Source organism: Pleurodeles waltl, chromosome 9 (genome assembly GCF_031143425.1).
Source record: "Pleurodeles waltl isolate 20211129_DDA chromosome 9, aPleWal1.hap1.20221129, whole genome shotgun sequence".
Classification (NCBI taxonomy): domain Eukaryota; kingdom Metazoa; phylum Chordata; class Amphibia; order Caudata; family Salamandridae; genus Pleurodeles; species Pleurodeles waltl.
In genome coordinates this window covers 1,190,409,731-1,190,418,697 of record NC_090448.1, presented here as the reverse complement: position 1 = coordinate 1,190,418,697, position 8,967 = coordinate 1,190,409,731, and the positions used below count along the sequence as shown (strand labels likewise).

Sequence of the window (8,967 nt, the reverse complement as noted above, 5' to 3'; positions counted from 1 at the left end):
CCCCCCTCAGCCGAAGGATTTACAAAGTTTGACTGTGAAACCGGAGCGAGGCTTGGCACGCAAAATCTCGTTTATTTAAATTTTAAGGGTTTATTCATAACTAGCCGCAGTGGCCACCTCTTTTTGTGACTCGGGCCTGCGGCACATAAGAAGCACATTACTTAAAGCACCGCTTGCGCCCTGCTACCACATTTCCAATTCAGGTCCGGATCGAGGCTTGGAACGCGCCGCCGGCGAGGCGCATCCGCTGGTTCAGCTCACGTGACCGGAAGTAGGTGTGATGGGCCGGGACCGGAAGTAGGGCGAGAGAAGCGCTTACGGGGACCATGAGCCGGTGAGTAAGTCCCCTGGGAGGTAGGGGGGGGGACTTGTCAGTGTGTTCAGGGGGACTCACTCCAGGGACCAGTGGTGAACCTGCGGAGAGCCCACCTCGTGTCAGCGCACCACTCCCCTCAGTTCACCACTCCCCTCTCCTCCCCTGCTGTCAGCTCACCACTAACCCCCCCCCCCCGGTGTCAGCTCACCACTAACCCCCCCCCCCCCCGGTGTCAGCTCACCACTAACCCCCCCCCCCCCGGTGTCAGCTCACCACTACCCCCCCCCCCCCCGTGTCAGCTCACCCCTACCCCCCCCCACTGGTGTCAGCTCACCCCTACCCCCCTCCCCCCCACTGGTGTCAGCTCACCACTACCCCCCTCCCACTGGTGTCAGCTCACCCCTACCCCCCTCCCCACTGGTGTCAGCTCACCCCTCCCCCCCTCCCACTGGTGTCAGCTCACCCCTCCCCCCCTCCCACTGGTGTCAGCTCACCCCTCCCCCCCTCCCACTGGTGTCAGCTCACCCCTAACCCCCCCCCCCCCCCCGGTGTCAGCTCATCCCTACCCCCCCTCCCCCGGTGTCAGCTCACCCCTACCCCCCCCCCCCCCCACTGGTGTCAGCTCACCACTAACCCCCCCCCCCCACTGGTGTCAGCTCACCACTACCCCCCTCCCACTGGTGTCAGCTCACCCCTACCCCCCTCCCCCCCTCCCACTGGTGTCAGCTCACCCCTACCCCCCCCCCCCCCACTGGTGTCAGCTCACCCCTACCCCCCCCCCCCCCGGTGTCAGCTCACCACTACCCCCCTCCCACTGGTGTCAGCTCACCACTACCCCCCCTCCCCCACTGGTGTCAGCTCACCACTAAACCCCCCCCACACTGGTGTCAGCTCACCCCTCCCCCCCTCCCACTGGTGTCAGCTCACCACTAACCCCCCCCCCCCCGGTGTCAGCTCACCCCTACCCCCCTCCCCCCCCCCCCCCCACTGGTGTCAGCTCACCACTACCCCCCCTCCCACTGGTGTCAGCTCACCACTACCCCCCCCTCCCCCACTGGTGTCAGCTCACCCCTACCCCCCTCCCCACTGGTGTCAGCTCACCCCTCCCCCCCTCCCACTGGTGTCAGCTCACCCCTCCCCCCCTCCCACTGGTGTCAGCTCACCCCTCCCCCCCTCCCACTGGTGTCAGCTCACCCCTAACCCCCCCCCCCCCCCCCCGGTGTCAGCTCATCCCTACCCCCCCCCCCCCCCGGTGTCAGCTCATCCCTACCCCCCCTCCCCCGGTGTCAGCTCACCCCTACCCCCCCCCCCCCACTGGTGTCAGCTCACCCCTACCCCCCTCCCACTGGTGTCAGCTCACCCCTACCCCCCCCCCACTGGTGTCAGCTCACCACTAAACCCCCCCCACACTGGTGTCAGCTCACCCCTACCCCCCCCCCCCCCTGGTGTCAGCTCACCCCTACCCCCCCCCCCCTGGTGTCAGCTCACCCCTCCCCCCCCTGGTGTCAGCTCACCCCTCCCCCCCCCACTGGTGTCAGCTCACCACTACCCCCCCTCCCACTGGTGTCGGCTCACCACTAACCCCCCCCCCCCCCCCCCCCCCCGGTGTCAGCTCACCCCTACCCCCCCCACCCCCCAATGGTGTCAGCGCACCACTCCCCTCAGTTCACCACTCCCCTCTCCTCCCCTGCTGTCAGCTCACCACTAACCCCCCCCCCCCCCCCCCGGTGTCAGCTCACCCCTCCCCCCCTCCCACTGGTGTCAGCTCACCCCTCCCCCCCTCCCACTGGTGTCAGCTCACCCCTCCCCCCCTCCCACTGGTGTCGGCTCACCACTAACCCCCCCCCCCCCCGTGTCAGCTCACCCCTACCCCCCCCCCCCCCCCCCCCCCCCCACTGGTGTCAGCGCACCACTCCCCTCAGTTCACCACTCCCCTCCCCTGCTGTCAGCTCACCACTAACCCCCCCCCCCCCCGCTGTCAGCTCACCACTAACCCCCCCCCCCCCCCCCCCCGGTGTCAGCTCACCCCTACCCCCCTCCCACTGGTGTCAGCTCACCCCTACCCCCCCCCCACTGGTGTCAGCTCACCCCTACCCCCCTCCCACTGGTGTCAGCTCACCCCTACCCCCCCTCCCACTGGTGTCAGCTCACCCCTACCCCCCCCACTGGTGTCAGCTCACCCCTACCCCCCCCACTGGTGTCAGCTCACCCCTACCCCCCCCACTGGTGTCAGCTCACCCCTACCCCCCCCACTGGTGTCAGCTCACCCCTACCCCCCCCACTGGTGTCAGCTCACCCCTACCCCCCCCACTGGTGTCAGCTCACCCCTACCCCCCCCCACTGGTGTCAGCTCACCCCTACCCCCCTCCCACTAGTGTCAGCTCACCCCTACCCCCCTCCCACTGGTGTCAGCTCACCCCTACCCCCCCACTGGTGTCAGCTCACCCCTACCCCCCTCCCACTGGTGTCAGCTCACCCCTACCCCCCTCCCACTGGTGTCAGCTCACCCCTACCCCCCCCACTGGTGTCAGCTCACCCCTACCCCCCCCACTGGTGTCAGCTCACCCCTACCCCCCCCCACTGGTGTCAGCTCACCCCTACCCCCCCCACTGGTGTCAGCTCACCACTAAACCCCCCCCCCTGGTGTCAGCTCACCCCCCTCCCACTGGTGTCAGCTCACCCCTACCCCCCCCCACTGGTGTCAGCTCACCCCTACCCCCCCCCACTGGTGTCAGCTCACCCCTACCCCCCCCCCCCACTGGTGTCAGCTCACCCCTACCCCCCCCCCACTGGTGTCGGCTCACCACTAAACCCCCCCCCACACTGGTGTCAGCTCACCACTAAACCACCCCCCCACACTGGTGTCAGCTCACCACTAACCCCCCCCCCCCAAAAACTGGTGTCAGCTCACCCCTACCCCCCCAAACTGGTGTCAGCTCACCCCTACCCCCCCAAACTGGTGTCAGCTCACCACTGCCCCACCCCCTGGTGTCAGCTCACCACTAACCCCCCCCCCACACACTGGTGTGAGCTCACCACTAACCCCCCCCCCCCCCACACACTGGTGTCAGCTCACCACTAAACCCCCCCCCCACACACTGGTGTGAGCTCACCACTAACCCCCCCCCCCCCCCACACACTGGTGTCAGCTCACCCCTACCCCCCCCCCCAAACTGGTGTCAGCTCACCCCTACCCCCCCAAACTGGTGTCAGCTCTCCACTGCCCCACCCCCTGGTGTCAGCTCTCCACTGCCCCCCATCTGTCAGCGCCCTCCCTCCAGTTCCCTACAGACTGCTGCCTGCCTACCACAGCACCCTCTCTCTGTCTCTCCACTGGTGTCAGATCACGACTATCTCCCTCTATATAAACGCCACCTCTTGCTTCCTAGTGGGTCTTCTTGCTGAGGTGCCCCCGCCCCCAACTCTCTCTTTCCCCCCCTTATCGGAGACTTATGTCGGTTGAGCCCCTCTGCCCCTGGCACCACTCCAGACCATCCCCTGCTGCTGACGGCCACAGCTTGTTGCTCTCAGACCCATCTCTCCAGCTCACCTTGAGTCCAGCGCACTTGCTGCAGCAGGGCTCCCTAGCAAGGTTTTCACATCAGGCCACTGACTTCCATAGTTTGGCAAGAAAATATTTATCTCTTAATCGTTATTATCCTCAGCCTAAATAGTTCGAGATGAGGGAAGTCACTTTTAAAACGTGGGTAGTTTTGACAGAAGAGACATATTCTGTTTTGCATAAACACACTTTGTATCGCATTTTACTGTATAAATACTTCCTGGACAGTAAGTGAAAGAAGCTTCTTCCCCTTCACATGCAAATGTAGGCAAACTCAGGACCCCCTTACTTAAACCGCGCACTACCCTCCTGCTGGCACCGCTTTAGAGGAGTGCTCTCTCCCGTGAGACAGATGAACGCTGTCTCTTCTGAGAGGGAGGAATGCCCTCCCCTGTGAGCTCAGAGCCTCGGCCCCCGTTTTACAGAAAGGCTTCAGAACTCACCTTTAAATCAATCACTCTGCTTCCAGATGCTAGACTTAGTCATAATCACTTCCTAGACCTTCCCTTTTGCTCTATTTAATTTACTTCTCTCCTCCTGTGGTTCCCACGTACCGCCTTTAATATATCCCGGATATCATTTATGATGGAAGCTTATGTGATGCACTTATAACGGAATCCACTACATTTGGGACTGTGATGATTTTTACTGATACTAAGTCAATCTGGCTGTGGTTTGCCAGATGTTTGAACTAAACCTTTCCTTTAGACCAAACATAGTTTCTCTATTTTGTTCCGGGTCATGATGGTCCACACATGAAGTTCAAGTGCCGGGAGCTCAGTTTTAAAAATTCACTTTTTGTAGAACATTTGTTTACACCTCTGAAAGCACTTAGCATCATTGATTTATTGAGAATAAAGTTGATTCCTCATCAGAGGATTACAGCAAGCAACTAAGATATACACAAAACATGCTAAAATCCTGGTTAAGTGACAGTTTATGTTATCTACTGAGATGCAATTCTCACCAGTGAGCTTTTCATTTCTGATAGGACAGAGCATGTGAACCTGGCCCTGTGTTCAGGGAATGGTGTTGGGGCACAGATGGCAGCAGATTCACGTGTGTGGGACACAGCCTGTGTCGGGTCTTCGATCGATCATGGGGGAGAAGTGACGAAGGCTTAGTCTGATGGTCTGCGCTGAGGCAGTAGTAACAGCCGTATGAGATGGTTGGAAGCCAGATGTGGAGTTTGGGAAGATTACCTGCTACGTAACTCGGGGAGAGAGAACCACCACATTCTGCTTAGTAGTTTACCATGGAGAGAAATTCAAAAAATAATTGAACTGCTTCTTCGTTTTCATAAATCTCTTCCTTATTTACTTATCACTGGTGCATTAGAATCATTCTAGGTTCCATAGATGGTTTTTGTTTTACCTCTTTTTACAACTCCGGTCTCAAACGATACAAGGAAGGGTCAACCGCTGGAGTTGTCAGATAAACATAGATTGAGATGAAGAATATAGATAATTCAGACTGGGTGGGATAATCCTTGCCCCGTGTCCTTAAGCAAATTGGAAATTCTTAACACGAAAGCTAGAATATTTTATGTTCTGTGTCTGAACTAAAGGTTCCAATAATGCTTGTTTACAGTTTCCCCAAAACAACAGAAGCAAGCTCTACAATTGGTTTATATTGAAATATTCTAAACATTCATTCATACCAATCTGTCAGCCGCATAATATCTTCCAGTCGAGATCCAAAGGAATAAGCCTTTGAAGCCATGCCCCCTCTCTCAAGTAAGATCCAAATTTAGACAAATGTATTCCATCCTCAGGCAACCCAACGTGGCTGCGAATGGTGGCTTATCTGGTTTCTGTAAGGCAATAAGTAAACTGCCACCAACATCCTGTCGTAATTCCCTGGTATGTCTCTATTATAACTTCAAACCGTGCACACCACACGATTTACAGTTGTCTTGAAATATTGGGTAAGATGCACAGCAGGAATTTGTCTTAAGACATTTCGTACAGGATACTTCATTTGAAAAAAATGCTCTACCTGTTAAGTCAAAAACCTGAATGTCTGAACCTACCTACAGAAAATCAGATATAACAAAACTAGTAATTCGTCTGGCAACGGTTTCCTGGATAAATCCTCATTACTCAGCCCAAACAATTGTAGGACTAGATTAACATCCCATCAACACCGTGTATCTGGGCCTAGGAGCATGAGCCGTTCTAATACCCCTCATCTGTTTACACACAAAAGGGTGTTTTCACCCACCAGCTTACCATGTATTACATGATGTCCAGCCAGAATTGCAGAGTGAAAATTACATACTGAGGTGTAAGTCATTCAGTTATTTGCCAGCTGTGAACAGAAATTCACCACAACAGGCAAATTTGTGTCTAGGGGCTAGACACTTCGTGTTGCCCATCCAACCATTCTCCATCAGGAAGAAGAATGTCTTTTACTGGTATTTACTGACTAAAATTGCCTGATGTATAAAATGGCAGGCATGTTCAGTGTTTTCTGAAACCCTGCAGGCCATAAGGGAGAGTTGCCGAGACCAAGAGATGCTGAAATCCCAATGGGTTTGTGAGAAGTTTGTGGAAAATGAGCAGCTTAATCGGACAATCGCAGGATAGTTCAAACAGACCTGGGAACCAAGGCTGCACTCTCCAAATTGAAATGACTAGAATCAGTTTAATCGTCTACTGCTTCACATAAGTCGGCACCCTCGCGATCATCAGAGGCCAGGGAAACGCATAATGCACATTCGCCAACAGATCCTGGTCGCCAACTTCAGCAAAGAAAGAGGCAGTCCCTTGGTTTCCCTATGACTTGGGGGACTAGGTGTGATTGGAATTGGCGAATGTTTCCATGTTGAGGTCAGCGGTGGTCATGGGAAATGTGGTTTTATTTGTTGTAATGTTTACATTTGCATCAAAGATCGAGATGCATAGTTGGAGGATCTGGTCCTGACGTAGGATTACTTTTGTCTTCATTTTCAGAGTCGAACTCTTTGCTTCCAAATCCTTTTTCTGCACGTGTAAATTTGTTTTTACCTCTTGTCTTTACATTTCTGATTATATGGTAATAGTATTTGTATAGCGCTTACTACCCCTGACAAGGAGGCGAAGCGCTTTTCGGCGAGTTGCACGATACTCCAGAACCCAAAAGGAATTAGTGGTGGATTAGTATAGGGAATTATGATTACAGTATTAGTATTATTATGAGTTAATTGGAGCCGCGGATATGTGAGTTTGTTAGTTGGATTGACTGGTGTAATGGAGGGGTGGAGTAGGGAAGAATCCAGAAGTTTTAATTGGGAGTTTATGGTAGTAGGATTTAGGCTTGGGATGAGTTTATTATTTACATTTTTCATTGCCCAACACACCCTTCTTTGGTATGCAGTAAAGGATTACCCTTCTAATTTCTGCACGGTTCCAATTTTGCCAGAATTGTTTTTTCAACAACATTTTATTGGTGTAATTTGTCAGTGATTGTGCATTGTCTCTCTGAACTGCTGGGATTGTTAAATGTCACCTGATCAAGCGTCAAGACTCCTTGTGTTCCTGGATGTGTAGTAAGTATTTGTAGACCAGGGATAGAACTTCAAGGTACCTAGGCACTGTTCAGAAGAGTGAGATGCAAAGGAAATAGATTATTGGTGAGGGCGGACTCGCTGGTGTCTGGTTACGGGCTGGTGTCTGGTTACGGGCTGGTGTCTGGTTACGGGCTGGTGTCTGGTTACGGGCTGGTGTCTGGTTATGGGCTCTGTTGCACTGACTCCTAAGCTTTATCACAAAGACACCACCAATGTACCTGTCCTGAGATCCCTCCTCAGGTGCTGCATCACCAGGTACTTCCAATCTGGTGCTCGTGTAGATGTGGAGGTGCCACACTTGTCACAAGGCTGACCGTTTTAGGCTCTAGTTGTTTGATTGTTGCAATTCCCTTTGTACATGCTCAGCTTGTGCTCTTCTACCCAGGCTTGAGGTGGATCATACATAGTGATGGTGGCACAGACAGTTTGGTGACATCACACGCTTTCCTTTATCACTTGTTTGAGCCGTACTCCTTTCTCCTGCTGCTCACAGAAGAGCATTGCCTTTACACGCCTCCACCTTATTGAAGTGCATGAACTGCTACCACTCGCTTTCATTGCTACTGTCTGCAGCCGCTCTCTCCAGATGTGATTTACTCCGTACGTGCTTTGGATCCTGTGCTTGATCACTCGTCGACAGTGTTAAAACGAAGAAACACAGCAAGCTGTATTATATGGGACCTAACAAATGCCTGCTACCCTAGATGTTGTCCACCAGAAACATACAGATTGCCAAGGCTCCGCAGTCAGTCATAAAATGACCCCGCAGTCCCAGTTCCAAGACACCACACTCGGGGTTCAAGGGGTTGGGCTCAAAGTATGCCTTGATATTGTGGTGAGGCAGTTCCTTAGATGATTGTGAAGTTTTCAGGTGAGACCTTCATGTCAAATTAAGTATCGTCCTTGTATTAGTTAATCTCTGGCGCCTTGCGTAGCAAATGCTTTTTACCGGTTCATATGCAGATATTCAAGATCGCTGGAGACGGAGAGGGACTGTCAAGGATGTTACTTGTTTGAGATGTGATTGGACTGTGAATCGCTTACCGAGACAAACTGCGCTCTAGTCCAGGTACACCTTGAAACGCTGCAGAATGATACTGTTGAAACGCACTGTCCAATGCAGGATCCTAAATAAGTCGTCGAAAGTGGCCGAGAGGTTGACCAGTACAAGGAGACCATGTTGCTGTTGTCTGTAATCAGATGTGCATTGTCGACCACTTGAAGAATTGTTCCTCTTCGACCTGCATCAAAATTCATACTCTTGGATAAGGCCGTTGCTTTTGATCTCATTATACTGTTTGACGATAAAGCAATTTTGCTGAGATTTGCGAGTTGGGTGATGGGGAAGTAGTGTGATAGCACATAAGAGTCAAAGTTCCGAATGTTTAATTGTGGTAAGATCTGCCAGAACTTACCAGCATCCGAGAAGATGCACTCCATTGAGAGCATTGTGAAAGCCTCATCACTGACAGATTTGTATCACAGGGGATGGGATGATGGCCGTCTTATAGAGTGTTGCCTATAACAAGTGGAGGAGTC

General features: G+C 53.7%; 1 protein-coding gene across 1 annotated transcript in view; it reads left to right on the top strand.

The window, feature by feature from the left end:
* Nucleotides 1-232: 232 nt before the first annotated feature.
* KATNBL1 (katanin regulatory subunit B1 like 1) overlaps nucleotides 233-8,967 on the top strand; it is an 86,332-nt gene continuing 77,597 nt past the window's right edge. Inside the window, exon 1 of the mRNA XM_069209153.1 lies at nucleotides 233-334. The gene's annotated coding sequence lies outside the window, so the exon portion shown is untranslated. The remainder of the gene's footprint in view (nucleotides 335-8,967) is intronic.